General features: G+C 34.8%; 1 protein-coding gene across 2 annotated transcripts in view; it reads right to left on the bottom strand.

The window, feature by feature from the left end:
- Nucleotides 1-16487, bottom strand: part of Fut9 (fucosyltransferase 9) — a 175035-nt gene that overhangs the window by 90285 nt on the left and 68263 nt on the right. For both annotated transcript variants that reach the window (XM_075971294.1, XM_075971293.1), the window contains exon 3: nt 12545-12629. The gene's annotated coding sequence lies outside the window, so the exon portion shown is untranslated. The remainder of the gene's footprint in view (nt 1-12544; nt 12630-16487) is intronic.

The following is a 16487-nucleotide window of genomic DNA, read 5'->3' as shown; positions in this document are numbered from 1 at the left end:
GCCCTTTTGGAAAACTGCAGTGACAAGAGAAGAATACAGTTATTGTTTTCATTATGGAATAATAGAACATTGGAAGTAGAGAAAGAAAAGCCAGCATTTAAAATAAGAAAATTCTATTTTTTTTTAAAAAAAGTAAGAGATGGTTGAAATTAAAACTACAATGGACAAGAAAACAGAGGAGGAAGAAAACCATGAAAGGATTTTAGATCACTCTAGAACAGATAAAGAGTAAAATCAGTAATAGAAAAAGAGATGGTAGAAAAATAAAAAAAAATCAACATGAAACAAAGATAATCAAATACTCCAACCGAGTAAATTCATTAGAGAAAAGCAGTCTTAGCCTAAGATGAAATAATGATTGACATCTATGATTACAGCAATGGGTACGGTGATAACCCCTGCTTCTTTGGAGGCTGAGAATGGACGACCTTGAAATCAAGGTGACTCTGGGCTATCTAGTGAAACCTTATCTTAAATTATGTGACTTTATAAACATACAAAATGTTACAAATTTTTATACTAAAGTAGAAAATATGTTTTCTTGTATAACGTTATTAATTTCTGTGAGATATTTTACATTTCCATCTTATTTTTAGTGTTTTGGGGTAGTAACTTTCTGCATTCACTTTACAGTTTCATACCTGTCATAGTACATCTCGTCAGATGACTTAAGGAAAGCCTGCCTCTAGAACTTCCTACTTTTCCTAGTGCAAACTGCTCTTCAGTACTTTTCATCATTGTCCCAAGTTTTTTTTTTCTAAGACTCTTGTTTGAAATAGACTGAGAACAGAATGATCTCCTGTTCCTAGGAGATAATCAATTTTTTTTTCATAGCTGTGATAGCAAATAGTCACCTGCGAGGTTTTTAAAAAATGTACTTAATCAATGTCAGTTCTGTACGCCGTCAGAATGGATTTCTCATGCGTATGTAGGATGGATGGCGGTACACGTCAGTGAACACACATTTGCAAGTCAACTAGACAGGAACAACACACACTTCAAAAAGTCAGTTGATCCAAAGAGCACTCTTCTGAGAGATCATCAATCAAAGGCATGCTCATCTCAGGGACCATGTGTTTACAAGAGAAGTTCATAGAATTAATACTCCCAAAGCCTGACAATCACTGCTTGCTGCTTTTCCCCAAGAGCGTGGATAATTTCACCAGCCCTATTTCCGCTGATAATCTGCATGATTGGTGTATTCTCCCCATTCCTAGTTAAGCAAAAGTTTCAGCTTCATGCTTTTGCTTAAAATTGATGGTTGGGTTTTATTCCTTTGGCAACTAAGAATTCCGTGGTTAATAATTATGGGTAATCATGGAATAAAAGCAAGAAAAACAAAGCCAAATAACTGTAAATTCTGGCATAGCAGGATTCTGAATGAAATATATTTGGATTGGGTTTTTAATAACTCTATAATCCTTTTTGATATAATAAGAGAAACTTGAGTAAAAATTGTGATTTCTGCATTAGAGAATTCTAAGCAACCATACCAAATTCTATAAAAATTATAATGTCCTAGTCGAGAATTCTAGGGATGTTATGATTCCTTATTATTTAGAATTCTTGACTCTGGCTCCCTGAAAATTTATCTCCAAATTTCAAGCCAGCCTTATTCAACATAAATAATGCTTTCCCTCTGGTGACTTAGCCCTGACCTGGAAATTATCTTTTCATCTTTCTCTTCATTTTAACATGAACATTCACTTAAGACACAAGCAAGGTTAGCGGATGGTCCTAAAGTTTTAGAGCAAGAGATCTCACATCACAGCAGGAAAGCTACTATGGAACACAGACCATCATGTTCCCAAAACTCACTTCCCTCACCAGCACTTCTCATTTCCTTCTGGAAACAGCCACGTGTTCTCACTTTATTGCCTAAGATCGCTCTGTATTTAATGTAGGCTCTGAGAGTACGTACAGCTTGGCATGGTGTTACATCACCCTAAAGCAACATTTTGGACAACTTTGAAAGCAGCATTCCAAAACCATACATATAAAAAACACTATGTCAAGTTTTTAAGAGGGTAGTGGGTTAATGACATTAACTTGAAGTTATAAAATTTCCATTGACATCCTGTTATCTTTGACAGATGAAAACAAAGTGAATTTAAAAAGTCATCATATAAAAAATAGTAAAACTGAAGATTATTTTTTAAAACAGTTAAAGGAAAACTAACACAACTGTAATTTATCTCTTCTACTCTCTCCTCTACACTACACTCTGTGCACCAACCTCAATTTATACCTTATTGTTCCATCATTGCCTTTAACTTTTACAACAGTGTGTTCTGTCTCCCCTACTGGAAATCCTTTCGTCATGGCTCCTTGGCAATTTTATGACATGTAAGTGTATTCTAAATGAAACATACATTTCTGAAGATTCAATGTTAACATCTACAGATGAGGGAAACCATATGATGTTTGCATTTTGGGGGTCAGAATCATTTTACTCAATGATTATTTCTACCTCTACCAACTTACCTACAACTTTCATAATTTCATTTTTATAGTAGCTGAATAATATTCAAGTATATAAATATATTATACTTTCAATGTTTATTCATTAATTGATAGACATCGAGGATATTACCATTTCCTGGCTGTTGTGAGAATACCAGCAAAGAATAGCAACAAGTAGGTATCTCTAGAAGAGGAGAGGAGGATATGTTGTCTTTTGTGGGTCGATATTGCTGGATCATATGATAGATCTGTTTTTAGCTTTATGGAGGGTCATCAGCACTGATTTTTGTAGTAACATCATCAATTGCCATTATCACCCCCCAGTACATAATGATTTTCTATCCCAAAGTCAATATAGCACTTATCTTTTTTTTAAAGATTTATTTATTATTTATGTATTCATTCATTCAGTCAGTCAGTCAAGTATCCTGCCTGTAGGCCAGAAGAGGGCACCAGATCTCGTTATAGGTGGTTGTGAGCCACCATGTGGTTGCTGGGAATTGAACTCAGGACCTCTGGAAGAGCAGTCAGTGCTTTTAACCGCTGAGCCATCTCTCCAGCCCAGCACTTATCATTTTTGTTTTGTTTTGTTTTCCCTAGGAAGTCTGACTTGGGTAACTAAAGCACTTTTGAAAAAGATGTATGAAAAACTACTACTTCAGTATATTCCTAAAATACATGCAAATATGTAAATTCTTCATATATATGTGTGTATGTACACATAATATATAATGTGTATACATATAAACAGTTTATTATTTTGAAATTGTAATATAATAACAAAGTGTCATATCCCCCTTCCTTTTAATCCCTTTACTCCTCCCATTCACCCCATTGCGAACACAATTTCAAATTCACTGACTCCTTTTTAATTGTTGCTATCCCCCCCATGTATCCCTTTAACGAGGCAAAGATGCCCTACTAGATGTCAGAGACTAACAAATGAGGCCAGGTGTCAGGAATGGGTGATTTCTTTTTGAGTCATTGCTTAGCAATGTCCCATAGATCTCCAAACATTCAAGGATATTGCTGTTACTATTTGGTTTGCTACAGAACTTGACAGTAAGACTCTATTGCTGAAGACATTTGAATCATAGAACATGACTAAATTAAGCTGGTATGGACCTGAAAACTTCATCCCCACTGGGTAGTTTTATAGTTCTAGAAAGTACTATACATGCTACCAGAGGATAAAAGTAATCATCAGTGGTACCCAGCCATGAACCCTTTGAGATACAATAATGACTAACATAGCAAGAGATGCTCAGGGGTAAATAGTGGCATGAACATCAAGGAAGTAATCAATTATTTTCCAATTAGATTTGATCCATGCTCCACAAGATTAAACCCATACCAAAAAGCCCAAAAAGCTATGACTTCAATGTCATAGGAGCTAGAAGAGAACTTATTTCTATCATTCCAATAAATGGACATAGTATTAAACTGACTCACAATGACTTTTAGTTATAAAAGTCATAGACAAATACAATTCTGAATTACCATTTGAAAAGTTTCTATTTGCAAATGGATGGTTATTGACACAGAGATTCACAAGTTGAACGGTGAAGAGAGTAAGAGACCTCAGAATGCTCAGCACTAAATGGAATCTGTGTATATTACATTGCCTTTTCAAGACTCAGGTATCATGAAAAATGGGGAGGAAAGAATGTAAGACACAGAGATGATAGATATTTACAAGGAGGCAGTACCTTCATATATGCTCATATGAACTCACAGTTATTGTGGTAGCTTACAAAAAACAAACAAACAAGAAAACTAAACAAGACCAAATCCCAGCATGGAGAGGTAAGTGACAAACACTCCCATACCTGGACACAAGGGCTGTAGGAGAAGGGGAGACTGTTTTCTCTAAGAGTACAGTTCCTGGTTATGCCAACCACCATGCTCCAGTGGAAGACCACACATCCAATAAAACCTGGACAGCACAAATAGATCGTGATGGGTTTTTAAAAAGGACTTAAAGCTCAGTGGGTACAGATGGGGGTTGTAATTGGAAGGGTGGGGGAGGAATGTGACTCCAAGCAAAACCCATGTACGAAACTCTCAAAGAACTAATAAATTTAAATAATAAAGGAAAACAAAATAATGACAGAACATGTTTGAAAGAAACTGAAATCCCAGAAGGATAATTTATTTCACAAATAGCTAGAAAATCCACATGAGAAATATATGGTTTTAAGTAAATATAATTTTAGGGAAAAGTAGAGAGCATTTTTACCTGTTTCTACTCATTAGAAATACTGCCAATATAAATATTCATTGGCATTGCTTTCCACAGGAGGTTTTGATGACTGTGAAGTGTGTTTTTGTCTCTTTACAGTGTGGCTACAGGGAAGTCATAAGCTCCTGTAAAATTTTAAGGCCGATTTGAGAGTAATGAAGTATATTTTTTGACTATTTTGTTGACTAGGCCTTTCTTTCCCTTAACATTTACTATAAAGCATAGACGCTGAGGTACTTATAGCTGCCTATTAAAATAATAAAATACCATTAGAATGCATAATAAGCAAACAAAATAAGGTAGTATAATAGGCAGTCCTTCACACACTGACTTTTACTCTATACTTTTTTCCATAAATTAAATAAGCCAGTAATTTCTTCAGGACAAAACATAAATATAACCTTAGTTGTCTGCTAAATATTCTAGATTCCATGGTTCTCTCTATTTGAGCTTTGTAGCTTGGCTCCTTTAAATTTACTTTCCGAGTTCAGATATGACTTGTTTGTGATAAGCATGGTGTAATGGAAGAACTTGTTTTATGTTAGCCATCCTGTTCCCTCCTCGTTATGCCCTATGGATCTGTCTGTATCTCCACCTACTTTTACAACGGGAATTATGTCCTGATATACAAAGGACTTTCAGTATCAGTCATGTGACAACAATGCCCTTCCATATTCTCAGTCCTTCCCAGGTTTCCAGTTACTCCTGAAATTGGTATCTTCTTAAGTAAGCCAGGATTTTATAACAGCAAACAAAGTGTACCCCATGGGACTGTACTTAGAAATTCCACAGAAATACTTTAAGTGCATATTATGAACCAGACAGCAGAGTAGGAAGTGGAGCACAAAAAAAACTTTGAATAACATGTTAATGAAATCAAAACAAAGCCATGAATTTAAATGAGATCAGTATTATTATGGAAACAGGGGTTTGTATAAATAAAACCAAAGGCACTGATAGCTCTAACCATTCAAATACATTGGGAGGTTCATTTGAGGACTGCATCCTCTGCATTTGGCAGATATATAGTAAAATTTGAATCTAGTTTGACCCAGTAGAATTTTTATTTGTCTCCTTTTACCTGCTAGCGTTTCAAGCTATAGATCAGAGATTTCAAAGGACGCATCCTCTTCTGGATCACTTACGTTGTACTGAATGGTAAATGATTATTTCCATGTTGTGTCTAGTTGACTAGCAGGGCAATATTGTCAAAGAATAAAAGCCAAGTGAACTACAGGGGGATGGAGACTGAAATTTTCAACAACTTAGGTAGTATGTTTTAAAAATATAAACATTAGAGAATAACTTTAATAATTATTACATTTAAAGCCACAAGGAAAGACCTACACAGTAGATTTAAAAAAGAAGTGTAAAGAAACCACAGTAAACAGAGAAAACTGTTAAAATATTTCTAACCAAGTGTAGCAAATTTTATATTTCACATAAAATGAGCTTCCTAGTCATAGCATTGTCATTCATTTTTAATTTAATTAAGCAAAATTATTGGTATTAGTGTCATGTTTTCATATGTGTATCTAGTGAATAATGATCAAATTAGGGTCACTAACATTTCCATCTCGAGCATACATATTGATCCAACCCAGTGTGATTTCTCAGTGTAAACATATAATATTATTATCAAATCAGCATAATCAATTTGTCTTTTCTTATGATGACTTTGTATTTGGAGAATATATTGACAGGGTACAATGAATTCTAATCACTATACCATGCTGTAGACACTAGACTTGGCCTTTCTGCTAAAAACCGCCTCTATTCATTCCCATTACCCAGCTTCCCTCCAATGTCCCTCCTTACCTGTTCTAACTGCAGTGATCACTATTTCACATGCAGATCCACTTTTGAAAAAAACATGTATAAGAGAGATCATGTGGTTTGTGCCTTATTCTCTTTTAATTCACTTAATATATAGTGCTCTAGTTTTTACAGTTTCGTTTACATTTTAATTTACCTTTATATAAGGGTTTTAAAAAGCAAATGTAAAACCTATATTCATGGATGACTCAGCATAGACTAAATGAAAGTTTATTCTTTAAGATATTGAGGACAAAGTTAATGTGGACAGGAACTTTTATTAACTATGGAGAAGGTCAATCACAATGCTTTCCTCAATGTAAATAAAACTCATTCCTTGTTATGATCTACTTTCATGTTCATTTGATCTTTTGAAATTTTTGTGCTAAACCAGGCTCTTCCCCAGCTCCTGAGCACAGGATATCTTCGTATTTTGGACTCACCAATAGTTGGGGTTGTAGTTGTGGATTCACACTTAGTATACTTTTTTCTAGTTCCTGCCATCTATTTATCTGCCAGTTCCAGGATTTCATTTTTCTTTACAGATGAGTAAAGTAAAAAACATTCTGGGTAGTACCACATTTTCATTAACTACAATCCACTGAAGAACACTGTGGGTGTTTCTATTTCCTATTCTAAGTAGTTATTCTACTATAGAGGCAATGGACATGGATGGACAAGTACCCGTGGATTAGGATGTTGTATCTTTTGGCCATATACAAAGAAGGTGTATAGCTGCATCATACGTATATGTATATGAGGTTATATGTATATATGTATGTATATATCCTAATTTCCATCCTAAAAACCTTATTCTTATATCCATGCCTAAATGTGCCTCTCACCCCTCATGGAAGAATCTTCTTCCTGCAGCAGAGAGAGACCATTACAGAAATCCACAACTGGTCAAAGTGTATCAAATAAATGGTCATAGGACAACTCCAACTTAACACAGCTACATACACATACTTGGTTGATTTTGCATCATGTGTACTCATATCCCTTTGCGTGTTTTTCAAGTCTATCTTTTGTTTTCAAGTTTTAAGAACTTTATACCTGAATATTAATCATGGCTAAGTCATTTTAGAAGCAGAAACTTAAATTAAGAAAATCCCCTCACCATACTGGCAAGTCCTTCTTGCATTTTCTTATTTAGTGGCTGATGTGTGAGAGCTCAGCCTACTGTAGTTGTTATCACCACTGGGCTTGTATTCCTGGGTTCTATAACAAAGAGTACTGAGCAAGCCATGAGAAACAAGACAGCAAGCAGCACCCTTCTATGGACTTCTATGCATCAGGTCCTGCCTCCAGCTTCCTTCCCTGTTTGAGTTCCTTTACTGACTTCCTTCAGTGATAGCCCTTGATGTAAAACTGTAAGATAGAATAAACCCTTTACTCCCTTGAGTTGCTTTTGGTCATGGCATTTTATCACATCAATAGAAACTCTAAGACAAGATATATAGACCATTTCTGTCCCCCTTTCTAGCTTCTCCAATTGTTAACAGGCCATGGACCATTTGTAAAAAGTCAATTAACACAATAACATTAAGCAAGCTATACGCTTTCTTCAGATTTTGCCAGCTGTATCTCTCTTCTTCCTTCAGAATCAAATCCAGAATATGACAGCTGAATAAGTCATACAATTTATTTGTGGCCTTCAGCTGTAATATTCAGTTCTTCCTGTCATTACTCTTGAAAATTCAGGTGAGGATGTGTGACTTACTTTATAGTTAACTCTTTTTATTTAATTGTGTTTAATGTTTTTTGCTGTTGTCTGAGAAGATTCAAGCTGTAGGCCATGAGAGGGGATATCACAGAAGTGTGATGTACTTACCTCATCACACCAGGTTGGAATGTGTCGTCAGGGTTTGTCACTAGAGATGTTAATGTTAATAACATCATAGTCTTAAGGATGGTGCCAGCTAGACCTTCCACCAATTCCTTCTATATTCTGTTCTCTGTGAAAGAGGTGTCAAGTTGGGCTACACCCAGGAGTAGACTTAAGCTTTCTTTTGTGGAAAGTGAATGAAGTATTTGCATGTAATAAGTGCAACTTTTGTGGAATGAATATTTATTTTGAATCTTACTTATTAGTACACTTACTTATATGAGGGTGAATTCAGGGGCTGTGTTTTCTCAGCTGAACTGCATCTCCATTTATTTGTCTGTCTGTCTGTTGTTTGCAGCAGCCTAAAGCATTAATTACTAAAAACTCACTACAAACTCACACATACAGATTGAATTTTGTTTCTGGTATGTCCCAGAAAGTTCTCTTCTCTCTTTTTTCTCTCCTCTTTTCTTTCTTTCTTTCTTTCTTTCTTTCTTTCTTTCTTTCTTTCTTTCTTTTTTTTGTTTGTTTTTTTAGCACTGCAATGTTTCAGAATTGTCTCCCATTTTCCTTGTCCTAGAGAAGAGTTGTCTATAGCTTTCTTATGGTCTTGTGGGACTTTAGAGGCAAGTATTATTTATAAGTGGAAAACGGGATATGCAGGGTATATATTGTCATGCAGTGTCATTGCTCCTAAAAGCTTTTCACAGATCTAGCTAATGTTATGCAACTTTATTCATATGTACACATGGCATTGTTTCTGTATCTGTGTATAGAAATAAAAGTGAACTCACAGTGGCAATTAATGTTTTTGTTTTATTATTACAATTACAACACATTATATCATTTCACCTTTGTTTCATATCCCCAAACTCTTTTGTAAAATTCTCCTTGCCCTTTTCAAAATCAATACTCTTATTTCATTAATTGTTATTTCATGCATAGTGACAATGCAGCCATTATATTTTCTGTATTTGTAAAATTGTCTTCTTTCATGAGCAACCTTGCAAATTCTACAAAAATTTTATTTATTCATGTATTTTATTTAATACATAAAAATAGTTTCAGAATTTCTTAACTATATTCTGTACAGGGAAAACAAACATTTAATAGGAAGGAACACATCTACTCCTCTTTATGTAGTTAATCCAACCTTATTCTTTTCTGATTTTGTGTTGCCCAAATCTGTTTCCCAAAATAAATTTAACTAAGATATCATTCCTAATTCATTACAAAAGTCAGTTTCCCCTCTGTCTTGGAGACACATTGTGTTCAATTTTATTTGTATTCTGTATACCTTAACAATGTATTTAGGAGTTTTGTGCCTTTTGTATAATTTGTCCAACAGTTGAAGACTATACAGAATAATATGTTGTCCCACATTTCCCCATGCAATCAGAAAATTACTTATAGCCAGTTAAGCATCTAAGCCAGGTAACCATGGATCTGCTTCTTTCTGTCTCAGTTTTGCTTCTTTTCTGAATTCAGATACTTGCTATCACACAGTATTTATTAGACATTTGGGGCTTTCTTGTTTTACTTGAAGAAATGGATTTGGGATTTAGACATTGGGGCCTATGTATACAGATCAGTGGCAAAGCACTTGCCTAGCGGACACAAGAAAGGCCTTGGATTCATTTCTCAGCATTGAAAAGAAAATAGAAACTTATGTGAGAGTCGTGAAATCAATAGCTCTTTTCTATGCTTGAATAGTATATCCTATTGATACTCCAGTTTGTTCTTCAATTTAGCAGTTAAATACAGCACTTGTTTGTTTATTTCAGACAGAGTGGCAATATATGGGTCACGCTGGCTTTGAACTTTCCACACTGCCCTAAGACATTTTCTCTTACCCCAGTCTTTTGAGTGCAAGACTTATAGGCATGTGTTACTGCACCCAATGTCATTTTGATTATTGATAAATTTTTATGAATAAGTATTAATTTGCTATTAATATTTACATGCTTTTAATGTAAAAAATGAGTATTCTCTTCTCTTGGGTAGATACATAGAAATGGAATCATTGGGTCATGTAATATGTTTATACAAAGGGTATCTGATTTATGGTGGTTCCACTTGTGATCTTAGAAAGTTTACAGCCATTTGAAAATGGTATTCTGTTGGGACTAATGAGTCCTGGCCTTCAGCTGCTCTTCCCTCCTAGAACCTTCTAATTAAAGTTACTAGAAGCTGTGCCTAGCTTAGAGGATCAGAGGATGGGATTTTCATCTGTTGACCATTGACTGCAGTGTATTTAAGCCTACATGGTGATAATAAAAAGGGGCTTTTGGTACAAGTGATTGAAGGTCTGTGTGTTACTCTGTCTCTGCATCTGTGTTCTCAATCTCCAACCTCTTGCCTGAAGCTCATGAACTGAGGCCTAGCGCATAGAGCACAGGCCGGGGCTGCGGTGCGTGGCAGTATTCAAATGGTAGAATCTATATTCCAAATTTTGACGTTTTACTGCACAGCAGTAGTTCTCAATCTGCTTGCCATGACCCTTTGGAGACGTCAGTAGACCCTTCTACAAGGGTCATCTTAGACCAATGAAAATCATAGATATTCACATTAAGATTCATAACAGTAGCAAAATTACAGTTTTAAAGTCCCAACAAAAATAACTTTGTGGTTGGAGGTCACCAAAACATGAGGAACTGTATTAAAGGGTCGCAGCATTAGAATTGAGAACCAGGTGGTGTAGAGGTTATGACACCCCATAGTGATGGGCTGTTCTGTTCTCTGATTTTGTGTTCGCTGAACTGTCACTATAGATGCAGTATCTGCACTCTCCTATATAAGTAAAGGATATACCCTTTTCTACAGTAATTGTTCCATTTTGAATTTCCATAATAATGAGTCTTTAGCATGCACTTAGTGCTACTGTTCCAAAAACTGTATTTTGATTATAAGAGGAGAAAATAAAACAGATGAATGAAATGCAGTTCACCTACCTCATTTTATAATGTCAATGTAGTCATAAGAAAAATTCAAACATTATAACCTTCTTCAACTCTCAAAATCTAATCACCTATCCAGTCCTGCTTCTGTACAGAAGGAACAAATGTCAGGATCTTTCACTCTGAGTGCGCAGATCTACTAACCTCACACAGGAGCCGCCCAGAAAAAGGCTGGGGGAACAAAAGCAAGGCTCAGAATGTGGGTCCAGGCTTAGTGGAATTTGATATGTAGAGGTAGCATTTCCTGGTACCTTGAGGATGATGCAAGTTTGGATTAGAATAATGGAAGTGCTGCTGTCGCAGGCTCACATTTTTCTGGGAGAAAGGAATGTGATGCCTACTTCTTCCTATTCCTTTGAATAAGCTTACCGTCTTCTTAAACCTCTTTTGCTTTTGTTTTCTTCACTTTTAAAATGTTTTATTTCTAATAAACACATACAATGAAATACATTTGATTGATATTATTTGATTTTCATACTAGTATAACTTTTGTTGTGTTCAAAGCAGGTTATGCACATGTTTTTCCTGAAACAGTTATCACCTTATTATGAATAAGCATTCAAAATCCTATCTTTTAGGTTTTCTTTAAATATTAAAATTAAAATATAAAAATTTTCACATAAGCTTAATACTTCTTTAAACAAAAACAGCACCATAATCCAGACTTAACTTGTTTTTCAGACCTGTAAAATGTACAATAAAAACAACTTATCCCTGTATTGATCACTTTTCCTTTTCTTTTAATTGAACTTACAAAAGCATATATGTTCTATAAATAACTGTGTGATGTAGCTATCATTTAGTCAATATTATTAAACACATTTACAACAAATACCTAGTAGAGAACAAAATATAAAATAAGAAACTGACTTGACCTTAAAATTCCATTTCAAATTATATCTATCAAAGGTATATCAAGAACATTTTCTAAAATTATTTATGACTTTCTTTCTAAGAATGCAAAGATACCGAGTTTAAAAATGTAAAGATATTCCATATAATTGAATGCCAGTGTATTATTTTACCATAACTATTATTTCATGCTATAACTTTCAAATAGTATTAAGTTTAAATTTGCAAAACATCTCCTGAGATCAGATCATCTGAATTTATTGTATTTAGAATGAACTTTAACTTTAGCTTATAATTTTCCAAAAAAAATATGCAATATCTCTATTTTCAAACCAAATACATTTTCCACACCACCAAGCAGATTAGAAAACGTGAACATATACTCACACTGTAGAGAAGAGCATGGGAAGCAGAGACAGGTGTTGAGCTACTCCACTGAGTTACCAGATACTTGAATTGTCACATTCTAAACCTGTTGAAATGTAAATAATAAGAGAGATTAGTTAAATGTGCTGAATGTGCACCTTATGAACACATAACTTTTCAAACAGCATTACTCTCTCTCTCACTCGTGGTTTTCCTTTCCTTTTATTTTATTTTATTTATTTATTTTGTTTTTCGAGACAGGGTTTCTCTGTAGCTTTGGAGCCTGTCCCGGAACTAGCTCTTGTAGACCAGGCTGGCCTCGAACTCCCAGAGATCCGCCTGCCTCTGCCTCCCGAATGCTGGGATTAAAGGCATGCGCCACCACTGCCCGGCGTGGTTTTCCTTTTAGTTCTTAGGCAAATTTTATCAAAGTGTATAAAATATCAGCAGTGCCTGGTATTTATAAAATTTTAAAGTAACAAATTCTGTAAAACTTTAAGGGAGTGAGTAAATCTTAATAACCAAATACATACATTTCATACAATATGCTTTTATAATGTCCATTATTAGTAGTATAAATTGCATCCACAGGAAAGTACAAAATTAAAGAAAGTTACTAAATTAATTAATGTTTTCATTGTATAGATGGACAATAAAATAAAAATCAAATTTCTAGATGATTTACATAAGCATCTTTCATTTTCAAGGAAATATTTGTAAGACAACCTACACAGTTTGTATAGGTAAAGGGAACTGCTTTCACGCATTCTTGAATAACTTCATATTATTATGAATAAGATTAAAATTAATTAAAAGATGGGAAGTTGACTCCATTGAATTCAACCACACTAGACAGCAACAAATATCATTTTAGAATGTAGAGTCATCTGTCAGTGTAACTATGAACAGCTTCAAATATAATTCTACTTCAACATCCCTCTCTTTCTGCAGCTCTGGTATTACTGGTGTTTGTCACCTATTGCCACAGAGAGCAAACATCTTTATCTTACCAAAAAAATTAAGTCAGGTAAAGAGTCAGATTTCACCTGAAGATAATACCTTCTTAAATTGGGCTGGACAGATTTGTATAATATGTAAAATAAGTTTTGTTATAAAATCAACAATTTGCTTATCCTTAGAGGCGACTGAAGCTAATGGTTAGATACCTTGTACACTTACACATGCACATAAATTCATAGATTACATACATGCACACATTACACACATACATACATATATAGATGTGCACACATTTTATGTACACACATAGGGAATCTCTTGTTCCAATGCCGTAGTTCACAAAACATTAAACTTTGTACCCCTGAAATTAGTGTATTTAAAGGAAAAACATCTCCTGATCTTAATGAGGAGGCATACAATGTCTTCAGTTATGCATAGTAGAGATGAAGATAATTTAAATTTCTGTCAAATTTAGTGCTCCCTCTCCCAAGGTATGTCATTTAACATTGGTTCAAACACATTTTAAGAAAATACAAATATGTCCCCAGTTAAGTGAGGAAAAATAAAAAAAAATACAAATATGAGGAAATGTTCTGCGGATTATACAAATGAAATCTCACCTAGATTTTTTTTTCTTTTCTCCAAATGTATCACAACATGGAGATGTGCCGCCTCATGACACATCTCATTGGCAACATTTATTCGCGATATTGTGGGGGCCACACGCTAAGCTGCAGTCCTAGGGAAGTTTGGTTTTCCTCAAAGTTATGATAATTCAAATCTTTCATGTGTACTAAGAATTGAGAAGTACCAAGACTCATGGACAACTGTAGCCCTGACATCACAAAGCCTTATTTGTTAGTTGTAGACTTTAATTGAACATGGATTCCTGAGAATCATATTAAGATTATTCGGCTTAGGTATCTATTTTCAATATTGTTAGTCTTTCAGCATTAATATTGTTAATCTTTTCAGCATCGTTAAAAGAATAGTGAAAGTGCTGTAGTTGGTAGAATTTCTTCTGTAGAATTGTATTGCCTCATATTTAGGGCTGCTGAAATGGTAAACCACAAAACAGCATTTTATTTCAATAATGCATGCAATGTGTTAGTTGTAATTCTTGACATAACAGATATTAAGAAAGAGGAGGGTTCAGTTTGGGAACGCTAGTCTCATGGAGCAAGTTCTGTTTGAATTTAAAGGACCTGACCCTACATTTTAGAATTTCTATGTTGAAAAGTACACACTACCAAAATCCACAGGTCAGAAACAAATAATACATACTCAAAGACAAAAAAAAAGTCACTGTACCTGTATCTTGTGAGGTGATGGAAAGTGGGGTTAGTTGGGTAGACTGCATCATACCATGAAGGCTTGAAGTTCATTCTAAGAAGTTCAGATTTTTCTCAAAGAACTATGGGATAGACAGGGTTGGACTATGGGATGAACATGATCTGATTAAAATCAGAAACCACGGCCATCCAAAAGACCATTGTAATAATTGCATGGAGACGGTTAAATTGTTGACATTGTTTTCAGAGAGAAGGTGTTTGGATTTGTTAAATATTTTAAATTTGATTAATTTTATCGTTTCATTTAATCTTTAACTTTTTATTTTGTGTATATAGGTATTTTGCCTGCAAGTACATCTTGTCACTATTTGTGTGCCTGTTGCCTATTGGGGTCAAGAATGCTCAGATATCCTGGAACTGGAGATACAGGGGTTTCTGAGCAGCCACGTGGAATCTGGGAATTGAGCCTGAGTTATTGGAAGACCAGCCAGTGCTCTTAAACACTGAGTCATCTGTCCATAATCAATTTTATTATTTCCTCATTGTAAATTTTTTTAGATTTATTTATTGTGTATAAATGTATATGTGTGTATGTGCGTGTGTATGTGTGTGTATGTGCGTGCATGTGTGGGTGTATGCAGATGTGAGTGTGCTTGTTCCTCAGCTTGTGTGTGGAGGTCTGAGAACAATCCATTTGACTTGCTTTGCTTTCATTATGTGGTTTCTGTGGCTCAAAGTCAGGATATTGCGATCATGGCAAAGTACTTTTACCCTCCATGACACCTCATAGGTCAAAACATTGGTAAATTAAGGTATTTTACTTCTTTTCTCTATAGAGGTGTTTATTTGAGTAATAAAAAATGAATATTTACACAGGACACTGAAGAACATCTGAGTAAAACAAATACCTACTAATTTTATATATTTTTTCAATTAATGTTTATTTACTTGATCAAAGAGACTATAAATCATTAATCATACCACTGCATTGTGTAATAAATCCAAAGAATAGAGAAATAGGAAAGGAAACATTACTTTGAAAGGAAAAATTTTAGAGGAAATTAAATGATGTTTCTGATATGATCTTAGGTGTATATTCAAAACTTCATTCTGATCATACAATCATGCTTCTTGATTCAGATCTCTAGAAGTGATTAAAGGCCAATGACTTTTGAACAAATAATGACAATTACTTTATGCCATTTATAGTAATAAATGAGATTTGCTTCCAGAAGAGGTTACAAAGTCAATTCCTGTGGCTGTACTTCAGATCGAATTTTATGGCTTCACAATTACTCAACTGGGTCTTCACGACCACATTAATTCAACATACATTCTTCTAAATGCCTTCTGTGTAACCAAGAGCAGCTAAGTGCTATGAATATCAGGGTTTCTAACACATTCTCCTTGCCCTTGAAAGGGTTATATCTAGGGGAAGAAGGAGAGGCAGACTAATGAAGAACTTTCTATGAAATGTTTGTCTGGGGACACAAATGTAGCAGTGCTCCGTTTTCCCTGGCAGAAATTAAGTAGAAAATACACTGTGGCTGGTTAACGCTGAATTGTACCCACAGTGCAGCATGCTTGTAGTCAGGAAGGAAGGATAATAGAGTATGGGAGTAAAACATCATCTGACTTCAGTGGATCAGAGACATAGAAAGTGCAACAGAGGACACACAGGAAGTGCAACAGAACACAAGAAGGCAGGGAAG

Source organism: Microtus pennsylvanicus, chromosome 5 (genome assembly GCF_037038515.1).
Source record: "Microtus pennsylvanicus isolate mMicPen1 chromosome 5, mMicPen1.hap1, whole genome shotgun sequence".
Taxonomy (NCBI): Eukaryota; Metazoa; Chordata; class Mammalia; order Rodentia; family Cricetidae; genus Microtus; species Microtus pennsylvanicus.
This window is presented reverse-complemented; position numbering and strand designations above follow the sequence as displayed.